Consider the following 20,828-nt stretch of genomic DNA (forward strand, 5'->3'; position numbering starts at 1 on the left):
TCAACAAGATTTTCAGCAGGACTTTACAGTGATTAATCATCACTGGAGTCTCTAGTGTCTGAAACAACAGTGAAATCAACCAGATTTCAGCAGGAGTTTACACTTTTGCTTGTAAACAAATCAATGATTTTAGCTTTTTTGAGGACGGGGGCAGCGTGGGGAGTGGGTTGTTAAGTAGCAAGCGACTGCTACGCCCAGTTGAAAGAACCGCACCGCGACAATTGAGATATGTGCTGGTACGTTGGGTCTGCAAACAAACAGTTTGGTGTTATCGCTTCTCGGCCTTTTGGCTAAGATCAAGTGTAGTATCTGTTCTTATCAGTTTAATATCTGATATGTCCTCTATACGAGGACTACATATTAAGCCGATTTTTAGCTCTGGGAGATGAAAAAGGGGCTTGCTCCGTTCACTCCAAGCATCGGCCCGGTATTGCAGCACCTCCGGGAACGGTGCACCCTTTAAATTGTGGAAAATAAAAGAAAGGGTAACCTGAATCAGTGGTGTGGTGTTGGAAATGATTTCTGCTTTGAGTAAAACAAGTCTCACCTCCACATAGTTTTTAAGACTGAGGCTTTTGGCAAGTGACTTATGCTTACTCATCAATAGTGCCTTTGTTTTGCAAGTCTCAAATCACTGATTTTAACTTCACCGATCTGTGAGGACGGTGCCATCTGCGAACCGTCACCACAAATGCTGTGACTGGGAATACCGTCCCTGCCTCTGTCACCACCAACTCATACTTACCTGGCAGGGGAGATACCATGATCAAGAAGGTGGTTCACCCAGGGCGAGGCTCAGTCATTGCACTGCGACTGTGCTGACCACTGCGAATTCCCCAAATGTGGGAATCTCGACTGCATAATTTGTGGTAGTGGGGGACTGCGTTCGCGCTCTCCCCTGATATTGAAGTCAAAGAAAAACCAGGTGTCCCGTTTAATCATCACTGTCTGAATCCCTAGTGAAATCAACCACATTTCAGCAGGATTTTACACGGATTAATCACCACTGCACTGGAGTCTCCGGTGGAGGGAGTCTACAATCAGCAAATCACTGTCTGAATCCAAAGTGAAATCAACCAGATTTCAGCATTAATCATCACTGCGCTGGAGTCTCCAGTGGAGCACGTCTCAAATCAGCAAATCACTGTCTGAATCCAAAGTGAAATCAAGCACATTTCAGCAGGACTTTACACTTTTGCTTGTAAACAAATCAATGAGTTTTTGATGGCTGGTGCTGGGGAATGGGTTTGGCATTGGACAACCGCAGCTCAACCAGTCCCAACCACAAGAGGGATCACTGTTGCGACTGGGATATAAGGCTGCCTGCCACCTGATTCCGCAACTGACTTTGGTTTCTCTTCAATACGCATAAGTCTTTCGCCTTTTACTAAAGACTTCCGTGGAGAGGAACAACAATGAGTTGACCATATTTTTGGCAGGCTCTGCCAATTGGCTGAGCCTCATGTACTTGTGTGAAAAGAAAAGTAGTTGGACAGAGGCTCCTGACAATGGAGCACAAACAAAGTTGTGTTTACTTATCACTGGAGTCACTAGTGCAGCAAGTCTCAAATCACTGTCTGAATCCAAAGTGAAATCAACCAGATTTCAGCAGGATTTTACAGGGATTAATGGTCACTTTACTGGAGTCTCCGGTGGAGCACGTCTCAAATCAGCAAATCACTGTCTGAATTCATTGTGAAATCAACAAGATTTTCAGCAGGAATCATCACTGGAGTCACTAGTGGAGCCTTGCAGCAAGTCTCAAATCTCTGTCTGAATCCATTGTGAAATCAACAAGATTTTCAGCAGGACTTTACAGTGATTAATCATCACTGGAGTCTCTAGTGTCTGAAACAACAGTGAAATCAACCAGATTTCAGCAGGAGTTTACACTTTTGCTTGTAAACAAATCAATGATTTTAGCTTTTTTGAGGACGGGGGCAGCGTGGGGAGTGGGTTGTTAAGTAGCAAGCGACTGCTACGCCCAGTTGAAAGAACCGCACCGCGACAATTGAGATATGTGCTGGTACGTTGGGTCTGCAAACAAACAGTTTGGTGTTATCGCTTCTCGGCCTTTTGGCTAAGATCAAGTGTAGTATCTGTTCTTATCAGTTTAATATCTGATATGTCCTCTATACGAGGACTACATATTAAGCCGATTTTTAGCTCTGGGAGATGAAAAAGGGGCTTGCTCCGTTCACTCCAAGCATCGGCCCGGTATTGCAGCACCTCCGGGAACGGTGCACCCTTTAAATTGTGGAAAATAAAAGAAAGGGTAACCTGAATCAGTGGTGTGGTGTTGGAAATGATTTCTGCTTTGAGTAAAACAAGTCTCACCTCCACATAGTTTTTAAGACTGAGGCTTTTGGCAAGTGACTTATGCTTACTCATCAATAGTGCCTTTGTTTTGCAAGTCTCAAATCACTGATTTTAACTTCACCGATCTGTGAGGACGGTGCCATCTGCGAACCGTCACCACAAATGCTGTGACTGGGAATACCGTCCCTGCCTCTGTCACCACCAACTCATACTTACCTGGCAGGGGAGATACCATGATCAAGAAGGTGGTTCACCCAGGGCGAGGCTCAGTCATTGCACTGCGACTGTGCTGACCACTGCGAATTCCCCAAATGTGGGAATCTCGACTGCATAATTTGTGGTAGTGGGGGACTGCGTTCGCGCTCTCCCCTGATATTGAAGTCAAAGAAAAACCAGGTGTCCCGTTTAATCATCACTGTCTGAATCCATTGTGAAATCAACAAGATTTTCAGCAGGACTTTACAGTGATTAATCATCACTGGAGTCACTAGTGGAGCCTTGCAGCAAGTCTCAAATCTCTGTCTGAATCCATTGTGAAATCAACAAGATTTTCAGCAGGACTTTACAGTGATTAATCATCACTGGAGTCTCTAGTGTCTGAAACAACAGTGAAATCAACCAGATTTCAGCAGGAGTTTACACTTTTGCTTGTAAACAAATCAATGATTTTAGCTTTTTTGAGGACGGGGGCAGCGTGGGGAGTGGGTTGTTAAGTAGCAAGCGACTGCTACGCCCAGTTGAAAGAACCGCACCGCGACAATTGAGATATGTGCTGGTACGTTGGGTCTGCAAACAAACAGTTTGGTGTTATCGCTTCTCGGCCTTTTGGCTAAGATCAAGTGTAGTATCTGTTCTTATCAGTTTAATATCTGATATGTCCTCTATACGAGGACTACATATTAAGCCGATTTTTAGCTCTGGGAGATGAAAAAGGGGCTTGCTCCGTTCACTCCAAGCATCGGCCCGGTATTGCAGCACCTCCGGGAACGGTGCACCCTTTAAATTGTGGAAAATAAAAGAAAGGGTAACCTGAATCAGTGGTGTGGTGTTGGAAATGATTTCTGCTTTGAGTAAAACAAGTCTCACCTCCACATAGTTTTTAAGACTGAGGCTTTTGGCAAGTGACTTATGCTTACTCCAAATCACTGATTTTAACTTCACCGATCTGTGAGGACGGTGCCATCTGCGAACCGTCACCACAAATGCTGTGACTGGGAATACCGTCCCTGCCTCTGTCACCACCAACTCATACTTACCTGGCAGGGGAGATACCATGATCAAGAAGGTGGTTCACCCAGGGCGAGGCTCAGTCATTGCACTGCGACTGTGCTGACCACTGCGAATTCCCCAAATGTGGGAATCTCGACTGCATAATTTGTGGTAGTGGGGGACTGCGTTCGCGCTCTCCCCTGATATTGAAGTCAAAGAAAAACCAGGTGTCCCGTTTAATCATCACTGTCTGAATCCCTAGTGAAATCAACCACATTTCAGCAGGATTTTACACGGATTAATCACCACTGCACTGGAGTCTCCAGTGGAGGGAGTCTACAATCAGCAAATCACTGTCTGAATCCAAAGTGAAATCAACCAGATTTCAGCATTAATCATCACTGCGCTGGAGTCTCCAGTGGAGCACGTCTCAAATCAGCAAATCACTGTCTGAATCCAAAGTGAAATCAAGCACATTTCAGCAGGACTTTACACTTTTGCTTGTAAACAAATCAATGAGTTTTTGATGGCTGGTGCTGGGGAATGGGTTTGGCATTGGACAACCGCAGCTCAACCAGTCCCAACCACAAGAGGGATCACTGTTGCGACTGGGATATAAGGCTGCCTGCCACCTGATTCCGCAACTGACTTTGGTTTCTCTTCAATACGCATAAGTCTTTCGCCTTTTACTAAAGACTTCCGTGGAGAGGAACAACAATGAGTTGACCATATTTTTGGCAGGCTCTGCCAATTGGCTGAGCCTCATGTACTTGTGTGAAAAGAAAAGTAGTTGGACAGAGGCTCCTGACAATGGAGCACAAACAAAGTTGTGTTTACTTATCACTGGAGTCACTAGTGCAGCAAGTCTCAAATCACTGTCTGAATCCAAAGTGAAATCAACCAGATTTCAGCAGGATTTTACAGGGATTAATGGTCACTTTACTGGAGTCTCCGGTGGAGCACGTCTCAAATCAGCAAATCACTGTCTGAATTCATTGTGAAATCAACAAGATTTTCAGCAGGAATCATCACTGGAGTCACTAGTGGAGCCTTGCAGCAAGTCTCAAATCTCTGTCTGAATCCATTGTGAAATCAACAAGATTTTCAGCAGGACTTTACAGTGATTAATCATCACTGGAGTCTCTAGTGTCTGAAACAACAGTGAAATCAACCAGATTTCAGCAGGAGTTTACACTTTTGCTTGTAAACAAATCAATGATTTTAGCTTTTTTGAGGACGGGGGCAGCGTGGGGAGTGGGTTGTTAAGTAGCAAGCGACTGCTACGCCCAGTTGAAAGAACCGCACCGCGACAATTGAGATATGTGCTGGTACGTTGGGTCTGCAAACAAACAGTTTGGTGTTATCGCTTCTCGGCCTTTTGGCTAAGATCAAGTGTAGTATCTGTTCTTATCAGTTTAATATCTGATATGTCCTCTATAGGAGGACTACATATTAAGCCGATTTTTAGCTCTGGGAGATGAAAAAGGGGCTTGCTCTGTTCACTCCAAGCATCGGCCCGGTATTGCAGCACCTCCGGGAACGGTGCACCCTTTAAATTGTGGAAAATAAAAGAAAGGGTAACCTGAATCAGTGGTGTGGTGTTGGAAATGATTTCTGCTTTGAGTAAAACAAGTCTCACCTCCACATAGTTTTTAAGACTGAGGCTTTTGGCAAGTGACTTATGCTTACTCATCAATAGTGCCTTTGTTTTGCAAGTCTCAAATCACTGATTTTAACTTCACCGATCTGTGAGGACGGTGCCATCTGCGAACCGTCACCACAAATGCTGTGACTGGGAATACCGTCCCTGCCTCTGTCACCACCAACTCATACTTACCTGGCAGGGGAGATACCATGATCAAGAAGGTGGTTCACCCAGGGCGAGGCTCAGTCATTGCACTGCGACTGTGCTGACCACTGCGAATTCCCCAAATGTGGGAATCTCGACTGCATAATTTGTGGTAGTGGGGGACTGCGTTCGCGCTCTCCCCTGATATTGAAGTCAAAGAAAAACCAGGTGTCCCGTTTAATCATCACTGTCTGAATCCATTGTGAAATCAACAAGATTTTCAGCAGGACTTTACAGTGATTAATCATCACTGGAGTCACTAGTGGAGCCTTGCAGCAAGTCTCAAATCTCTGTCTGAATCCATTGTGAAATCAACAAGATTTTCAGCAGGACTTTACAGTGATTAATCATCACTGGAGTCTCTAGTGTCTGAAACAACAGTGAAATCAACCAGATTTCAGCAGGAGTTTACACTTTTGCTTGTAAACAAATCAATGATTTTAGCTTTTTTGAGGACGGGGGCAGCGTGGGGAGTGGGTTGTTAAGTAGCAAGCGACTGCTACGCCCAGTTGAAAGAACCGCACCGCGACAATTGAGATATGTGCTGGTACGTTGGGTCTGCAAACAAACAGTTTGGTGTTATCGCTTCTCGGCCTTTTGGCTAAGATCAAGTGTAGTATCTGTTCTTATCAGTTTAATATCTGATATGTCCTCTATACGAGGACTACATATTAAGCCGATTTTTAGCTCTGGGAGATGAAAAAGGGGCTTGCTCCGTTCACTCCAAGCATCGGCCCGGTATTGCAGCACCTCCGGGAACGGTGCACCCTTTAAATTGTGGAAAATAAAAGAAAGGGTAACCTGAATCAGTGGTGTGGTGTTGGAAATGATTTCTGCTTTGAGTAAAACAAGTCTCACCTCCACATAGTTTTTAAGACTGAGGCTTTTGGCAAGTGACTTATGCTTACTCATCAATAGTGCCTTTGTTTTGCAAGTCTCAAATCACTGATTTTAACTTCACCGATCTGTGAGGACGGTGCCATCTGCGAACCGTCACCACAAATGCTGTGACTGGGAATACCGTCCCTGCCTCTGTCACCACCAACTCATACTTACCTGGCAGGGGAGATACCATGATCAAGAAGGTGGTTCACCCAGGGCGAGGCTCAGTCATTGCACTGCGACTGTGCTGACCACTGCGAATTCCCCAAATGTGGGAATCTCGACTGCATAATTTGTGGTAGTGGGGGACTGCGTTCGCGCTCTCCCCTGATATTGAAGTCAAAGAAAAACCAGGTGTCCCGTTTAATCATCACTGTCTGAATCCCTAGTGAAATCAACCACATTTCAGCAGGATTTTACACGGATTAATCACCACTGCACTGGAGTCTCCGGTGGAGGGAGTCTACAATCAGCAAATCACTGTCTGAATCCAAAGTGAAATCAACCAGATTTCAGCATTAATCATCACTGCGCTGGAGTCTCCAGTGGAGCACGTCTCAAATCAGCAAATCACTGTCTGAATCCAAAGTGAAATCAAGCACATTTCAGCAGGACTTTACACTTTTGCTTGTAAACAAATCAATGAGTTTTTGATGGCTGGTGCTGGGGAATGGGTTTGGCATTGGACAACCGCAGCTCAACCAGTCCCAACCACAAGAGGGATCACTGTTGCGACTGGGATATAAGGCTGCCTGCCACCTGATTCCGCAACTGACTTTGGTTTCTCTTCAATACGCATAAGTCTTTCGCCTTTTACTAAAGACTTCCGTGGAGAGGAACAACAATGAGTTGACCATATTTTTGGCAGGCTCTGCCAATTGGCTGAGCCTCATGTACTTGTGTGAAAAGAAAAGTAGTTGGACAGAGGCTCCTGACAATGGAGCACAAACAAAGTTGTGTTTACTTATCACTGGAGTCACTAGTGCAGCAAGTCTCAAATCACTGTCTGAATCCAAAGTGAAATCAACCAGATTTCAGCAGGATTTTACAGGGATTAATGGTCACTTTACTGGAGTCTCCGGTGGAGCACGTCTCAAATCAGCAAATCACTGTCTGAATTCATTGTGAAATCAACAAGATTTTCAGCAGGAATCATCACTGGAGTCACTAGTGGAGCCTTGCAGCAAGTCTCAAATCTCTGTCTGAATCCATTGTGAAATCAACAAGATTTTCAGCAGGACTTTACAGTGATTAATCATCACTGGAGTCTCTAGTGTCTGAAACAACAGTGAAATCAACCAGATTTCAGCAGGAGTTTACACTTTTGCTTGTAAACAAATCAATGATTTTAGCTTTTTTGAGGACGGGGGCAGCGTGGGGAGTGGGTTGTTAAGTAGCAAGCGACTGCTACGCCCAGTTGAAAGAACCGCACCGCGACAATTGAGATATGTGCTGGTACGTTGGGTCTGCAAACAAACAGTTTGGTGTTATCGCTTCTCGGCCTTTTGGCTAAGATCAAGTGTAGTATCTGTTCTTATCAGTTTAATATCTGATATGTCCTCTATACGAGGACTACATATTAAGCCGATTTTTAGCTCTGGGAGATGAAAAAGGGGCTTGCTCCGTTCACTCCAAGCATCGGCCCGGTATTGCAGCACCTCCGGGAACGGTGCACCCTTTAAATTGTGGAAAATAAAAGAAAGGGTAACCTGAATCAGTGGTGTGGTGTTGGAAATGATTTCTGCTTTGAGTAAAACAAGTCTCACCTCCACATAGTTTTTAAGACTGAGGCTTTTGGCAAGTGACTTATGCTTACTCATCAATAGTGCCTTTGTTTTGCAAGTCTCAAATCACTGATTTTAACTTCACCGATCTGTGAGGACGGTGCCATCTGCGAACCGTCACCACAAATGCTGTGACTGGGAATACCGTCCCTGCCTCTGTCACCACCAACTCATACTTACCTGGCAGGGGAGATACCATGATCAAGAAGGTGGTTCACCCAGGGCGAGGCTCAGTCATTGCACTGCGACTGTGCTGACCACTGCGAATTCCCCAAATGTGGGAATCTCGACTGCATAATTTGTGGTAGTGGGGGACTGCGTTCGCGCTCTCCCCTGATATTGAAGTCAAAGAAAAACCAGGTGTCCCGTTTAATCATCACTGTCTGAATCCCTAGTGAAATCAACCACATTTCAGCAGGATTTTACACGGATTAATCACCACTGCACTGGAGTCTCCGGTGGAGGGAGTCTACAATCAGCAAATCACTGTCTGAATCCAAAGTGAAATCAACCAGATTTCAGCATTAATCATCACTGCGCTGGAGTCTCCAGTGGAGCACGTCTCAAATCAGCAAATCACTGTCTGAATCCAAAGTGAAATCAAGCACATTTCAGCAGGACTTTACACTTTTGCTTGTAAACAAATCAATGAGTTTTTGATGGCTGGTGCTGGGGAATGGGTTTGGCATTGGACAACCGCAGCTCAACCAGTCCCAACCACAAGAGGGATCACTGTTGCGACTGGGATATAAGGCTGCCTGCCACCTGATTCCGCAACTGACTTTGGTTTCTCTTCAATACGCATAAGTCTTTCGCCTTTTACTAAAGACTTCCGTGGAGAGGAACAACAATGAGTTGACCATATTTTTGGCAGGCTCTGCCAATTGGCTGAGCCTCATGTACTTGTGTGAAAAGAAAAGTAGTTGGACAGAGGCTCCTGACAATGGAGCACAAACAAAGTTGTGTTTACTTATCACTGGAGTCACTAGTGCAGCAAGTCTCAAATCACTGTCTGAATCCAAAGTGAAATCAACCAGATTTCAGCAGGATTTTACAGGGATTAATGGTCACTTTACTGGAGTCTCCGGTGGAGCACGTCTCAAATCAGCAAATCACTGTCTGAATTCATTGTGAAATCAACAAGATTTTCAGCAGGAATCATCACTGGAGTCACTAGTGGAGCCTTGCAGCAAGTCTCAAATCTCTGTCTGAATCCATTGTGAAATCAACAAGATTTTCAGCAGGACTTTACAGTGATTAATCATCACTGGAGTCTCTAGTGTCTGAAACAACAGTGAAATCAACCAGATTTCAGCAGGAGTTTACACTTTTGCTTGTAAACAAATCAATGATTTTAGCTTTTTTGAGGACGGGGGCAGCGTGGGGAGTGGGTTGTTAAGTAGCAAGCGACTGCTACGCCCAGTTGAAAGAACCGCACCGCGACAATTGAGATATGTGCTGGTACGTTGGGTCTGCAAACAAACAGTTTGGTGTTATCGCTTCTCGGCCTTTTGGCTAAGATCAAGTGTAGTATCTGTTCTTATCAGTTTAATATCTGATATGTCCTCTATACGAGGACTACATATTAAGCCGATTTTTAGCTCTGGGAGATGAAAAAGGGGCTTGCTCCGTTCACTCCAAGCATCGACCCGGTATTGCAGCACCTCCGGGAACGGTGCACCCTTTAAATTGTGGAAAATAAAAGAAATGGTAACCTGAATCAGTGGTGTGGTGTTGGAAATGATTTCTGCTTTGAGTAAAACAAGTCTCACCTCCACATAGTTTTTAAGACTGAGGCTTTTGGCAAGTGACTTATGCTTACTCATCAATAGTGCCTTTGTTTTGCAAGTCTCAAATCACTGATTTTAACTTCACCGATCTGTGAGGACGGTGCCATCTGCGAACCGTCACCACAAATGCTGTGACTGGGAATACCGTCCCTGCCTCTGTCACCACCAACTCATACTTACCTGGCAGGGGAGATACCATGATCAAGAAGGTGGTTCACCCAGGGCGAGGCTCAGTCATTGCACTGCGACTGTGCTGACCACTGCGAATTCCCCAAATGTGGGAATCTCGACTGCATAATTTGTGGTAGTGGGGGACTGCGTTCGCGCTCTCCCCTGATATTGAAGTCAAAGAAAAACCAGGTGTCCCGTTTAATCATCACTGTCTGAATCCCTAGTGAAATCAACCACATTTCAGCAGGATTTTACACGGATTAATCACCACTGCACTGGAGTCTCCGGTGGAGGGAGTCTACAATCAGCAAATCACTGTCTGAATCCAAAGTGAAATCAACCAGATTTCAGCATTAATCATCACTGCGCTGGAGTCTCCAGTGGAGCACGTCTCAAATCAGCAAATCACTGTCTGAATCCAAAGTGAAATCAAGCACATTTCAGCAGGACTTTACACTTTTGCTTGTAAACAAATCAATGAGTTTTTGATGGATGGTGCTGGGGAATGGGTTTGGCATTGGACAACCGCAGCTCAACCAGTCCCAACCACAAGAGGGATCAAATCATGTGCTGACCACTGCGAATTCCCCAAATGTGGGAATCTCGACTGCATAATTTGTGGTAGTGGGGGACTGCGTTCGCGCTCTCCCCTGATATTGAAGTCAAAGAAAAACCAGGTGTCCCGTTTAATCATCACTGTCTGAATCCCTAGTGAAATCAACCACATTTCAGCAGGATTTTACACGGATTAATCACCACTGCACTGGAGTCTCCGGTGGAGGGAGTCTACAATCAGCAAATCACTGTCTGAATCCAAAGTGAAATCAACCAGATTTCAGCATTAATCATCACTGCGCTGGAGTCTCCAGTGGAGCACGTCTCAAATCAGCAAATCACTGTCTGAATCCAAAGTGAAATCAAGCACATTTCAGCAGGACTTTACACTTTTGCTTGTAAACAAATCAATGAGTTTTTGATGGCTGGTGCTGGGGAATGGGTTTGGCATTGGACAACCGCAGCTCAACCAGTCCCAACCACAAGAGGGATCACTGTTGCGACTGGGATATAAGGCTGCCTGCCACCTGATTCCGCAACTGACTTTGGTTTCTCTTCAATACGCATAAGTCTTTCGCCTTTTACTAAAGACTTCCGTGGAGAGGAACAACAATGAGTTGACCATATTTTTGGCAGGCTCTGCCAATTGGCTGAGCCTCATGTACTTGTGTGAAAAGAAAAGTAGTTGGACAGAGGCTCCTGACAATGGAGCACAAACAAAGTTGTGTTTACTTATCACTGGAGTCACTAGTGCAGCAAGTCTCAAATCACTGTCTGAATCCAAAGTGAAATCAACCAGATTTCAGCAGGATTTTACAGGGATTAATGGTCACTTTACTGGAGTCTCCGGTGGAGCACGTCTCAAATCAGCAAATCACTGTCTGAATTCATTGTGAAATCAACAAGATTTTCAGCAGGAATCATCACTGGAGTCACTAGTGGAGCCTTGCAGCAAGTCTCAAATCTCTGTCTGAATCCATTGTGAAATCAACAAGATTTTCAGCAGGACTTTACAGTGATTAATCATCACTGGAGTCTCTAGTGTCTGAAACAACAGTGAAATCAACCAGATTTCAGCAGGAGTTTACACTTTTGCTTGTAAACAAATCAATGATTTTAGCTTTTTTGAGGACGGGGGCAGCGTGGGGAGTGGGTTGTTAAGTAGCAAGCGACTGCTACGCCCAGTTGAAAGAACCGCACCGCGACAATTGAGATATGTGCTGGTACGTTGGGTCTGCAAACAAACAGTTTGGTGTTATCGCTTCTCGGCCTTTTGGCTAAGATCAAGTGTAGTATCTGTTCTTATCAGTTTAATATCTGATATGTCCTCTATACGAGGACTACATATTAAGCCGATTTTTAGCTCTGGGAGATGAAAAAGGGGCTTGCTCCGTTCACTCCAAGCATCGACCCGGTATTGCAGCACCTCCGGGAACGGTGCACCCTTTAAATTGTGGAAAATAAAAGAAATGGTAACCTGAATCAGTGGTGTGGTGTTGGAAATGATTTCTGCTTTGAGTAAAACAAGTCTCACCTCCACATAGTTTTTAAGACTGAGGCTTTTGGCAAGTGACTTATGCTTACTCATCAATAGTGCCTTTGTTTTGCAAGTCTCAAATCACTGATTTTAACTTCACCGATCTGTGAGGACGGTGCCATCTGCGAACCGTCACCACAAATGCTGTGACTGGGAATACCGTCCCTGCCTCTGTCACCACCAACTCATACTTACCTGGCAGGGGAGATACCATGATCAAGAAGGTGGTTCACCCAGGGCGAGGCTCAGTCATTGCACTGCGACTGTGCTGACCACTGCGAATTCCCCAAATGTGGGAATCTCGACTGCATAATTTGTGGTAGTGGGGGACTGCGTTCGCGCTCTCCCCTGATATTGAAGTCAAAGAAAAACCAGGTGTCCCGTTTAATCATCACTGTCTGAATCCAAAGTGAAATCAACCAGATTTCAGCAGGATTTTACAGGGATTAATGGTCACTTTACTGGAGTCTCCGGTGGAGCACGTCTCAAATCAGCAAATCATTGTCTGAATTCATTGTGAAATCAACAAGATTTTCAGCAGGAATCATCACTGGAGTCACTAGTGGAGCCTTGCAGCAAGTCTCAAATCTCTGTCTGAATCCATTGTGAAATCAACAAGATTTTCAGCAGGACTTTACAGTGATTAATCATCACTGGAGTCTCTAGTGTCTGAAACAACAGTGAAATCAACCAGATTTCAGCAGGAGTTTACACTTTTGCTTGTAAACAAATCAATGATTTTAGCTTTTTTGAGGACGGGGGCAGCGTGGGGAGTGGGTTGTTAAGTAGCAAGCGACTGCTACGCCCAGTTGAAAGAACCGCACCGCGACAATTGAGATATGTGCTGGTACGTTGGGTCTGCAAACAAACAGTTTGGTGTTATCGCTTCTCGGCCTTTTGGCTAAGATCAAGTGTAGTATCTGTTCTTATCAGTTTAATATCTGATATGTCCTCTATACGAGGACTACATATTAAGCCGATTTTTAGCTCTGGGAGATGAAAAAGGGGCTTGCTCCGTTCACTCCAAGCATCGACCCGGTATTGCAGCACCTCCGGGAACGGTGCACCCTTTAAATTGTGGAAAATAAAAGAAATGGTAACCTGAATCAGTGGTGTGGTGTTGGAAATGATTTCTGCTTTGAGTAAAACAAGTCTCACCTCCACATAGTTTTTAAGACTGAGGCTTTTGGCAAGTGACTTATGCTTACTCATCAATAGTGCCTTTGTTTTGCAAGTCTCAAATCACTGATTTTAACTTCACCGATCTGTGAGGACGGTGCCATCTGCGAACCGTCACCACAAATGCTGTGACTGGGAATACCGTCCCTGCCTCTGTCACCACCAACTCATACTTACCTGGCAGGGGAGATACCATGATCAAGAAGGTGGTTCACCCAGGGCGAGGCTCAGTCATTGCACTGCGACTGTGCTGACCACTGCGAATTCCCCAAATGTGGGAATCTCGACTGCATAATTTGTGGTAGTGGGGGACTGCGTTCGCGCTCTCCCCTGATATTGAAGTCAAAGAAAAACCAGGTGTCCCGTTTAATCATCACTGTCTGAATCCCTAGTGAAATCAACCACATTTCAGCAGGATTTTACACGGATTAATCACCACTGCACTGGAGTCTCCGGTGGAGGGAGTCTACAATCAGCAAATCACTGTCTGAATCCAAAGTGAAATCAACCAGATTTCAGCATTAATCATCACTGCGCTGGAGTCTCCAGTGGAGCACGTCTCAAATCAGCAAATCACTGTCTGAATCCAAAGTGAAATCAAGCACATTTCAGCAGGACTTTACACTTTTGCTTGTAAACAAATCAATGAGTTTTTGATGGCTGGTGCTGGGGAATGGGTTTGGCATTGGACAACCGCAGCTCAACCAGTCCCAACCACAAGAGGGATCACTGTTGCGACTGGGATATAAGGCTGCCTGTCACCTGATTCCGCAACTGACTTTGGTTTCTCTTCAATACGCATAAGTCTTTCGCCTTTTACTAAAGACTTCCGTGGAGAGGAACAACAATGAGTTGACCATATTTTTGGCAGGCTCTGCCAATTGGCTGAGCCTCATGTACTTGTGTGAAAAGAAAAGTAGTTGGACAGAGGCTCCTGACAATGGAGCACAAACAAAGTTGTGTTTACTTATCACTGGAGTCACTAGTGCAGCAAGTCTCAAATCACTGTCTGAATCCAAAGTGAAATCAACCAGATTTCAGCAGGATTTTACAGGGATTAATGGTCACTTTACTGGAGTCTCCGGTGGAGCACGTCTCAAATCAGCAAATCACTGTCTGAATTCATTGTGAAATCAACAAGATTTTCAGCAGGAATCATCACTGGAGTCACTAGTGGAGCCTTGCAGCAAGTCTCAAATCTCTGTCTGAATCCATTGTGAAATCAACAAGATTTTCAGCAGGACTTTACAGTGATTAATCATCACTGGAGTCTCTAGTGTCTGAAACAACAGTGAAATCAACCAGATTTCAGCAGGAGTTTACACTTTTGCTTGTAAACAAATCAATGATTTTAGCTTTTTTGAGGACGGGGGCAGCGTGGGGAGTGGGTTGTTAAGTAGCAAGCGACTGCTACGCCCAGTTGAAAGAACCGCACCGCGACAATTGAGATATGTGCTGGTACGTTGGGTCTGCAAACAAACAGTTTGGTGTTATCGCTTCTCGGCCTTTTGGCTAAGATCAAGTGTAGTATCTGTTCTTATCAGTTTAATATCTGATATGTCCTCTATACGAGGACTACATATTAAGCCGATTTTTAGCTCTGGGAGATGAAAAAGGGGCTTGCTCCGTTCACTCCAAGCATCGACCCGGTATTGCAGCACCTCCGGGAACGGTGCACCCTTTAAATTGTGGAAAATAAAAGAAAGGGTAACCTGAATCAGTGGTGTGGTGTTGGAAATGATTTCTGCTTTGAGTAAAACAAGTCTCACCTCCACATAGTTTTTAAGACTGAGGCTTTTGGCAAGTGACTTATGCTTACTCATCAATAGTGCCTTTGTTTTGCAAGTCTCAAATCACTGATTTTAACTTCACCGATCTGTGAGGACGGTGCCATCTGCGAACCGTCACCACAAATGCTGTGACTGGGAATACCGTCCCTGCCTCTGTCACCACCAACTCATACTTACCTGGCAGGGGAGATACCATGATCAAGAAGGTGGTTCACCCAGGGCGAGGCTCAGTCATTGCACTGCGACTGTGCTGACCACTGCGAATTCCCCAAATGTGGGAATCTCGACTGCATAATTTGTGGTAGTGGGGGACTGCGTTCGCGCTCTCCCCTGATATTGAAGTCAAAGAAAAACCAGGTGTCCCGTTTAATCATCACTGTCTGAATCCATTGTGAAATCAACAAGATTTTCAGCAGGACTTTACAGTGATTAATCATCACTGGAGTCACTAGTGGAGCCTTGCAGCAAGTCTCAAATCTCTGTCTGAATCCATTGTGAAATCAACAAGATTTTCAGCAGGACTTTACAGTGATTAATCATCACTGGAGTCTCTAGTGTCTGAAACAACAGTGAAATCAACCAGATTTCAGCAGGAGTTTACACTTTTGCTTGTAAACAAATCAATGATTTTAGCTTTTTTGAGGACGGGGGCAGCGTGGGGAGTGGGTTGTTAAGTAGCAAGCGACTGCTACGCCCAGTTGAAAGAACCGCACCGCGACAATTGAGATATGTGCTGGTACGTTGGGTCTGCAAACAAACAGTTTGGTGTTATCGCTTCTCGGCCTTTTGGCTAAGATCAAGTGTAGTATCTGTTCTTATCAGTTTAATATCTGATATGTCCTCTATACGAGGACTACATATTAAGCCGATTTTTAGCTCTGGGAGATGAAAAAGGGGCTTGCTCCGTTCACTCCAAGCATCGGCCCGGTATTGCAGCACCTCCGGGAACGGTGCACCCTTTAAATTGTGGAAAATAAAAGAAAGGGTAACCTGAATCAGTGGTGTGGTGTTGGAAATGATTTCTGCTTTGAGTAAAACAAGTCTCACCTCCACATAGTTTTTAAGACTGAGGCTTTTGGCAAGTGACTTATGCTTACTCATCAATAGTGCCTTTGTTTTGCAAGTCTCAAATCACTGATTTTAACTTCACCGATCTGTGAGGACGGTGCCATCTGCGAACCGTCACCACAAATGCTGTGACTGGGAATACCGTCCCTGCCTCTGTCACCACCAACTCATACTTACCTGGCAGGGGAGATACCATGATCAAGAAGGTGGTTCACCCAGGGCGAGGCTCAGTCATTGCACTGCGACTGTGCTGACCACTGCGAATTCCCCAAATGTGGGAATCTCGACTGCATAATTTGTGGTAGTGGGGGACTGCGTTCGCGCTCTCCCCTGATATTGAAGTCAAAGAAAAACCAGGTGTCCCGTTTAATCATCACTGTCTGAATCCCTAGTGAAATCAACCACATTTCAGCAGGATTTTACACGGATTAATCACCACTGCACTGGAGTCTCCGGTGGAGGGAGTCTACAATCAGCAAATCACTGTCTGAATCCAAAGTGAAATCAACCAGATTTCAGCATTAATCATCACTGCGCTGGAGTCTCCAGTGGAGCACGTCTCAAATCAGCAAATCACTGTCTGAATCCAAAGTGAAATCAAGCACATTTCAGCAGGACTTTACACTTTTGCTTGTAAACAAATCAATGAGTTTTTGATGGCTGGTGCTGGGGAATGGGTTTGGCATTGGACAACCGCAGCTCAACCAGTCCCAACCACAAGAGGGATCACTGTTGCGACTGGGATATAAGGCTGCCTGCCACCTGATTCCGCAACTGACTTTGGTTTCTCTTCAATACGCATAAGTCTTTCGCCTTTTACTAAAGACTTCCGTGGAGAGGAACAACAATGAGTTGACCATATTTTTGGCAGGCTCTGCCAATTGGCTGAGCCTCATGTACTTGTGTGAAAAGAAAAGTAGTTGGACAGAGGCTCCTGACAATGGAGCACAAACAAAGTTGTGTTTACTTATCACTGGAGTCACTAGTGCAGCAAGTCTCAAATCACTGTCTGAATCCAAAGTGAAATCAACCAGATTTCAGCAGGATTTTACAGGGATTAATGGTCACTTTACTGGAGTCTCCGGTGGAGCACGTCTCAAATCAGCAAATCACTGTCTGAATTCATTGTGAAATCAACAAGATTTTCAGCAGGAATCATCACTGGAGTCACTAGTGGAGCCTTGCAGCAAGTCTCAAATCTCTGTCTGAATCCATTGTGAAATCAACAAGATTTTCAGCAGGACTTTACAGTGATTAATCATCACTGGAGTCTCTAGTGTCTGAAACAACAGTGAAATCAACCAGATTTCAGCAGGAGTTTACACTTTTGCTTGTAAACAAATCAATGATTTTAGCTTTTTTGAGGACGGGGGCAGCGTGGGGAGTGGGTTGTTAAGTAGCAAGCGACTGCTACGCCCAGTTGAAAGAACCGCACCGCGACAATTGAGATATGTGCTGGTACGTTGGGTCTGCAAACAAACAGTTTGGTGTTATCGCTTCTCGGCCTTTTGGCTAAGATCAAGTGTAGTATCTGTTCTTATCAGTTTAATATCTGATATGTCCTCTATACGAGGACTACATATTAAGCCGATTTTTAGCTCTGGGAGATGAAAAAGGGGCTTGCTCCGTTCACTCCAAGCATCGGCCCGGTATTGCAGCACCTCCGGGAACGGTGCACCCTTTAAATTGTGGAAAATAAAAGAAAGGGTAACCTGAATCAGTGGTGTGGTGTTGGAAATGATTTCTGCTTTGAGTAAAACAAGTCTCACCTCCACATAGTTTTTAAGACTGAGGCTTTTGGCAAGTGACTTATGCTTACTCATCAATAGTGCCTTTGTTTTGCAAGTCTCAAATCACTGATTTTAACTTCACCGATCTGTGAGGACGGTGCCATCTGCGAACCGTCACCACAAATGCTGTGACTGGGAATACCGTCCCTGCCTCTGTCACCACCAACTCATACTTACCTGGCAGGGGAGATACCATGATCAAGAAGGTGGTTCACCCAGGGCGAGGCTCAGTCATTGCACTGCGACTGTGCTGACCACTGCGAATTCCCCAAATGTGGGAATCTCGACTGCATAATTTGTGGTAGTGGGGGACTGCGTTCGCGCTCTCCCCTGATATTGAAGTCAAAGAAAAACCAGGTGTCCCGTTTAATCATCACTGTCTGAATCCCTAGTGAAATCAACCACATTTCAGCAGGATTTTACACGGATTAATCACCACTGCACTGGAGTCTCCGGTGGAGGGAGTCTACAATCAGCAAATCACTGTCTGAATCCAAAGTGAAATCAACCAGATTTCAGCATTAATCATCACTGCGCTGGAGTCTCCAGTGGAGCACGTCTCAAATCAGCAAATCACTGTCTGAATCCAAAGTGAAATCAAGCACATTTCAGCAGGACTTTACACTTTTGCTTGTAAACAAATCAATGAGTTTTTGATGGCTGGTGCTGGGGAATGGGTTTGGCATTGGACAACCGCAGCTCAACCAGTCCCAACCACAAGAGGGATCACTGTTGCGACTGGGATATAAGGCTGCCTGCCACCTGATTCCGCAACTGACTTTGGTTTCTCTTCAATACGCATAAGTCTTTCGCCTTTTACTAAAGACTTCCGTGGAGAGGAACAACAATGAGTTGACCATATTTTTGGCAGGCTCTGCCAATTGGCTGAGCCTCATGTACTTGTGTGAAAAGAAAAGTAGTTGGACAGAGGCTCCTGACAATGGAGCACAAACAAAGTTGTGTTTACTTATCACTGGAGTCACTAGTGCAGCAAGTCTCAAATCACTGTCTGAATCCAAAGTGAAATCAACCAGATTTCAGCAGGATTTTACAGGGATTAATGGTCACTTTACTGGAGTCTCCGGTGGAGCACGTCTCAAATCAGCAAATCACTGTCTGAATTCATTGTGAAATCAACAAGATTTTCAGCAGGAATCATCACTGGAGTCACTAGTGGAGCCTTGCAGCAAGTCTCAAATCTCTGTCTGAATCCATTGTGAAATCAACAAGATTTTCAGCAGGACTTTACAGTGATTAATCATCACTGGAGTCTCTAGTGTCTGAAACAACAGTGAAATCAACCAGATTTCAGCAGGAGTTTACACTTTTGCTTGTAAACAAATCAATGATTTTAGCTTTTTTGAGGACGGGGGCAGCGTGGGGAGTGGGTTGTTAAGTAGCAAGCGACTGCTACGCCCAGTTGAAAGAACCGCACCGCGACAATTGAGATATGTGCTGGTACGTTGGGTCTGCAAACAAACAGTTTGGTGTTATCGCTTCTCGGCCTTTTGGCTAAGATCAAGTGTAGTATCTGTTCTTATCAGTTTAATATCTGATATGTCCTCTATACGAGGACTACATATTAAGCCGATTTTTAGCTCTGGGAGATGAAAAAGGGGCTTGCTCCGTTCACTCCAAGCATCGACCCGGTATTGCAGCACCTCCGGGAACGGTGCACCCTTTAAATTGTGGAAAATAAAAGAAATGGTAACCTGAATCAGTGGTGTGGTGTTGGAAATGATTTCTGCTTTGAGTAAAACAAGTCTCACCTCCACATAGTTTTTAAGACTGAGGCTTTTGGCAAGTGACTTATGCTTACTCATCAATAGTGCCTTTGTTTTGCAAGTCTCAAATCACTGATTTTAACTTCACCGATCTGTGAGGACGGTGCCATCTGCGAACCGTCACCACAAATGCTGTGACTGGGAATACCGTCCCTGCCTCTGTCACCACCAACTCATACTTACCTGGCAGGGGAGATACCATGATCAAGAAGGTGGTTCACCCAGGGCGAGGCTCAGTCATTGCACTGCGACTGTGCTGACCACTGCGAATTCCCCAAATGTGGGAATCTCGACTGCATAATTTGTGGTAGTGGGGGACTGCGTTCGCGCTCTCCCCTGATATTGAAGTCAAAGAAAAACCAGGTGTCCCGTTTAATCATCACTGTCTGAATCCCTAGTGAAATCAACCACATTTCAGCAGGATTTTACACGGATTAATCACCACTGCACTGGAGTCTCCGGTGGAGGGAGTCTACAATCAGCAAATCACTGTCTGAATCCAAAGTGAAATCAACCAGATTTCAGCATTAATCATCACTGCGCTGGAGTCTCCAGTGGAGCACGTCTCAAATCAGCAAATCACTGTCTGAATCCAAAGTGAAATCAAGCACATTTCAGCAGGACTTTACACTTTTGCTTGTAAACAAATCAATGAGTTTTTGATGGATGGTGCTGGGGAATGGGTTTGGCATTGGACAACCGCAGCTCAACCAGTCCCAACCACAAGAGGGATCAAATCATGTGCTGACCACTGCGAATTCCCCAAATGTGGGAATCTCGACTGCATAATTTGTGGTAGTGGGGGACTGCGTTCGCGCTCTCCCCTGATATTGAAGTCAAAGAAAAACCAGGTGTCCCGTTTAATCATCACTGTCTGAATCCCTAGTGAAATCAACCACATTTCAGCAGGATTTTACACGGATTAATCACCACTGCACTGGAGTCTCCGGTGGAGGGAGTCTACAATCAGCAAATCACTGTCTGAATCCAAAGTGAAATCAACCAGATTTCAGCATTAATCATCACTGCGCTGGAGTCTCCAGTGGAGCACGTCTCAAATCAGCAAATCACTGTCTGAATCCAAAGTGAAATCAAGCACATTTCAGCAGGACTTTACACTT

The 20,828-nt window shown here is 44.9% G+C and overlaps 34 non-coding genes across 34 annotated transcripts; all 34 read left to right on the forward strand.

Annotated features, from left to right (window-relative positions):
* Positions 1 to 270: 270 nt before the first annotated feature.
* LOC144400390 (U2 spliceosomal RNA) lies at positions 271 to 461 on the forward strand. Its single transcript, XR_013462328.1, has one exon. It is a non-coding gene; the product is annotated as a U2 spliceosomal RNA (small nuclear RNA).
* A 276-nt stretch (positions 462 to 737) lies between these two features.
* On the forward strand, positions 738 to 901 carry LOC144400159 (U1 spliceosomal RNA). The gene has a single exon (XR_013462097.1). It is a non-coding gene; the product is annotated as a U1 spliceosomal RNA (small nuclear RNA).
* A 442-nt stretch (positions 902 to 1,343) lies between these two features.
* On the forward strand, positions 1,344 to 1,458 carry LOC144400661 (U5 spliceosomal RNA). The gene has a single exon (XR_013462596.1). It is a non-coding gene; the product is annotated as a U5 spliceosomal RNA (small nuclear RNA).
* Positions 1,459 to 2,060: 602 nt separating this feature from the next.
* On the forward strand, positions 2,061 to 2,251 carry LOC144400391 (U2 spliceosomal RNA). Its single transcript, XR_013462329.1, has one exon. It is a non-coding gene; the product is annotated as a U2 spliceosomal RNA (small nuclear RNA).
* A 276-nt stretch (positions 2,252 to 2,527) lies between these two features.
* Positions 2,528 to 2,691, forward strand: LOC144400160 (U1 spliceosomal RNA). Its single transcript, XR_013462098.1, has one exon. It is a non-coding gene; the product is annotated as a U1 spliceosomal RNA (small nuclear RNA).
* A 437-nt stretch (positions 2,692 to 3,128) lies between these two features.
* LOC144400392 (U2 spliceosomal RNA) lies at positions 3,129 to 3,319 on the forward strand. Its single transcript, XR_013462330.1, has one exon. It is a non-coding gene; the product is annotated as a U2 spliceosomal RNA (small nuclear RNA).
* Positions 3,320 to 3,567: 248 nt separating this feature from the next.
* LOC144400161 (U1 spliceosomal RNA) lies at positions 3,568 to 3,731 on the forward strand. Its single transcript, XR_013462099.1, has one exon. It is a non-coding gene; the product is annotated as a U1 spliceosomal RNA (small nuclear RNA).
* Positions 3,732 to 4,173: 442 nt separating this feature from the next.
* On the forward strand, positions 4,174 to 4,288 carry LOC144400662 (U5 spliceosomal RNA). The gene has a single exon (XR_013462597.1). It is a non-coding gene; the product is annotated as a U5 spliceosomal RNA (small nuclear RNA).
* Positions 4,289 to 4,890: 602 nt separating this feature from the next.
* LOC144400420 (U2 spliceosomal RNA) lies at positions 4,891 to 5,081 on the forward strand. Its single transcript, XR_013462358.1, has one exon. It is a non-coding gene; the product is annotated as a U2 spliceosomal RNA (small nuclear RNA).
* Positions 5,082 to 5,357: 276 nt separating this feature from the next.
* LOC144400162 (U1 spliceosomal RNA) lies at positions 5,358 to 5,521 on the forward strand. Its single transcript, XR_013462100.1, has one exon. It is a non-coding gene; the product is annotated as a U1 spliceosomal RNA (small nuclear RNA).
* Positions 5,522 to 5,958: 437 nt separating this feature from the next.
* Positions 5,959 to 6,149, forward strand: LOC144400393 (U2 spliceosomal RNA). The gene has a single exon (XR_013462331.1). It is a non-coding gene; the product is annotated as a U2 spliceosomal RNA (small nuclear RNA).
* Positions 6,150 to 6,425: 276 nt separating this feature from the next.
* Positions 6,426 to 6,589, forward strand: LOC144400163 (U1 spliceosomal RNA). Its single transcript, XR_013462101.1, has one exon. It is a non-coding gene; the product is annotated as a U1 spliceosomal RNA (small nuclear RNA).
* A 442-nt stretch (positions 6,590 to 7,031) lies between these two features.
* Positions 7,032 to 7,146, forward strand: LOC144400663 (U5 spliceosomal RNA). Its single transcript, XR_013462598.1, has one exon. It is a non-coding gene; the product is annotated as a U5 spliceosomal RNA (small nuclear RNA).
* Positions 7,147 to 7,748: 602 nt separating this feature from the next.
* On the forward strand, positions 7,749 to 7,939 carry LOC144400394 (U2 spliceosomal RNA). The gene has a single exon (XR_013462332.1). It is a non-coding gene; the product is annotated as a U2 spliceosomal RNA (small nuclear RNA).
* A 276-nt stretch (positions 7,940 to 8,215) lies between these two features.
* LOC144400164 (U1 spliceosomal RNA) lies at positions 8,216 to 8,379 on the forward strand. The gene has a single exon (XR_013462102.1). It is a non-coding gene; the product is annotated as a U1 spliceosomal RNA (small nuclear RNA).
* Positions 8,380 to 8,821: 442 nt separating this feature from the next.
* Positions 8,822 to 8,936, forward strand: LOC144400664 (U5 spliceosomal RNA). Its single transcript, XR_013462599.1, has one exon. It is a non-coding gene; the product is annotated as a U5 spliceosomal RNA (small nuclear RNA).
* A 602-nt stretch (positions 8,937 to 9,538) lies between these two features.
* LOC144400326 (U2 spliceosomal RNA) lies at positions 9,539 to 9,729 on the forward strand. The gene has a single exon (XR_013462264.1). It is a non-coding gene; the product is annotated as a U2 spliceosomal RNA (small nuclear RNA).
* A 276-nt stretch (positions 9,730 to 10,005) lies between these two features.
* LOC144400166 (U1 spliceosomal RNA) lies at positions 10,006 to 10,169 on the forward strand. Its single transcript, XR_013462104.1, has one exon. It is a non-coding gene; the product is annotated as a U1 spliceosomal RNA (small nuclear RNA).
* A 930-nt stretch (positions 10,170 to 11,099) lies between these two features.
* Positions 11,100 to 11,214, forward strand: LOC144400665 (U5 spliceosomal RNA). Its single transcript, XR_013462600.1, has one exon. It is a non-coding gene; the product is annotated as a U5 spliceosomal RNA (small nuclear RNA).
* Positions 11,215 to 11,816: 602 nt separating this feature from the next.
* On the forward strand, positions 11,817 to 12,007 carry LOC144400327 (U2 spliceosomal RNA). The gene has a single exon (XR_013462265.1). It is a non-coding gene; the product is annotated as a U2 spliceosomal RNA (small nuclear RNA).
* A 276-nt stretch (positions 12,008 to 12,283) lies between these two features.
* On the forward strand, positions 12,284 to 12,447 carry LOC144400167 (U1 spliceosomal RNA). The gene has a single exon (XR_013462105.1). It is a non-coding gene; the product is annotated as a U1 spliceosomal RNA (small nuclear RNA).
* Positions 12,448 to 12,977: 530 nt separating this feature from the next.
* Positions 12,978 to 13,168, forward strand: LOC144400328 (U2 spliceosomal RNA). Its single transcript, XR_013462266.1, has one exon. It is a non-coding gene; the product is annotated as a U2 spliceosomal RNA (small nuclear RNA).
* A 276-nt stretch (positions 13,169 to 13,444) lies between these two features.
* LOC144400168 (U1 spliceosomal RNA) lies at positions 13,445 to 13,608 on the forward strand. The gene has a single exon (XR_013462106.1). It is a non-coding gene; the product is annotated as a U1 spliceosomal RNA (small nuclear RNA).
* A 442-nt stretch (positions 13,609 to 14,050) lies between these two features.
* LOC144400666 (U5 spliceosomal RNA) lies at positions 14,051 to 14,165 on the forward strand. The gene has a single exon (XR_013462601.1). It is a non-coding gene; the product is annotated as a U5 spliceosomal RNA (small nuclear RNA).
* A 602-nt stretch (positions 14,166 to 14,767) lies between these two features.
* Positions 14,768 to 14,958, forward strand: LOC144400329 (U2 spliceosomal RNA). The gene has a single exon (XR_013462267.1). It is a non-coding gene; the product is annotated as a U2 spliceosomal RNA (small nuclear RNA).
* A 276-nt stretch (positions 14,959 to 15,234) lies between these two features.
* Positions 15,235 to 15,398, forward strand: LOC144400169 (U1 spliceosomal RNA). Its single transcript, XR_013462107.1, has one exon. It is a non-coding gene; the product is annotated as a U1 spliceosomal RNA (small nuclear RNA).
* A 437-nt stretch (positions 15,399 to 15,835) lies between these two features.
* Positions 15,836 to 16,026, forward strand: LOC144400395 (U2 spliceosomal RNA). The gene has a single exon (XR_013462333.1). It is a non-coding gene; the product is annotated as a U2 spliceosomal RNA (small nuclear RNA).
* A 276-nt stretch (positions 16,027 to 16,302) lies between these two features.
* On the forward strand, positions 16,303 to 16,466 carry LOC144400170 (U1 spliceosomal RNA). The gene has a single exon (XR_013462108.1). It is a non-coding gene; the product is annotated as a U1 spliceosomal RNA (small nuclear RNA).
* Positions 16,467 to 16,908: 442 nt separating this feature from the next.
* On the forward strand, positions 16,909 to 17,023 carry LOC144400667 (U5 spliceosomal RNA). The gene has a single exon (XR_013462602.1). It is a non-coding gene; the product is annotated as a U5 spliceosomal RNA (small nuclear RNA).
* A 602-nt stretch (positions 17,024 to 17,625) lies between these two features.
* Positions 17,626 to 17,816, forward strand: LOC144400396 (U2 spliceosomal RNA). The gene has a single exon (XR_013462334.1). It is a non-coding gene; the product is annotated as a U2 spliceosomal RNA (small nuclear RNA).
* A 276-nt stretch (positions 17,817 to 18,092) lies between these two features.
* LOC144400171 (U1 spliceosomal RNA) lies at positions 18,093 to 18,256 on the forward strand. Its single transcript, XR_013462109.1, has one exon. It is a non-coding gene; the product is annotated as a U1 spliceosomal RNA (small nuclear RNA).
* Positions 18,257 to 18,698: 442 nt separating this feature from the next.
* On the forward strand, positions 18,699 to 18,813 carry LOC144400668 (U5 spliceosomal RNA). The gene has a single exon (XR_013462603.1). It is a non-coding gene; the product is annotated as a U5 spliceosomal RNA (small nuclear RNA).
* A 602-nt stretch (positions 18,814 to 19,415) lies between these two features.
* LOC144400330 (U2 spliceosomal RNA) lies at positions 19,416 to 19,606 on the forward strand. The gene has a single exon (XR_013462268.1). It is a non-coding gene; the product is annotated as a U2 spliceosomal RNA (small nuclear RNA).
* A 276-nt stretch (positions 19,607 to 19,882) lies between these two features.
* Positions 19,883 to 20,046, forward strand: LOC144400172 (U1 spliceosomal RNA). Its single transcript, XR_013462110.1, has one exon. It is a non-coding gene; the product is annotated as a U1 spliceosomal RNA (small nuclear RNA).
* Positions 20,047 to 20,828: the final 782 nt, after the last annotated feature.

This window comes from Gasterosteus aculeatus, chromosome 2 (assembly GCF_964276395.1).
Source record: "Gasterosteus aculeatus chromosome 2, fGasAcu3.hap1.1, whole genome shotgun sequence".
Classification (NCBI taxonomy): domain Eukaryota; kingdom Metazoa; phylum Chordata; class Actinopteri; order Perciformes; family Gasterosteidae; genus Gasterosteus; species Gasterosteus aculeatus.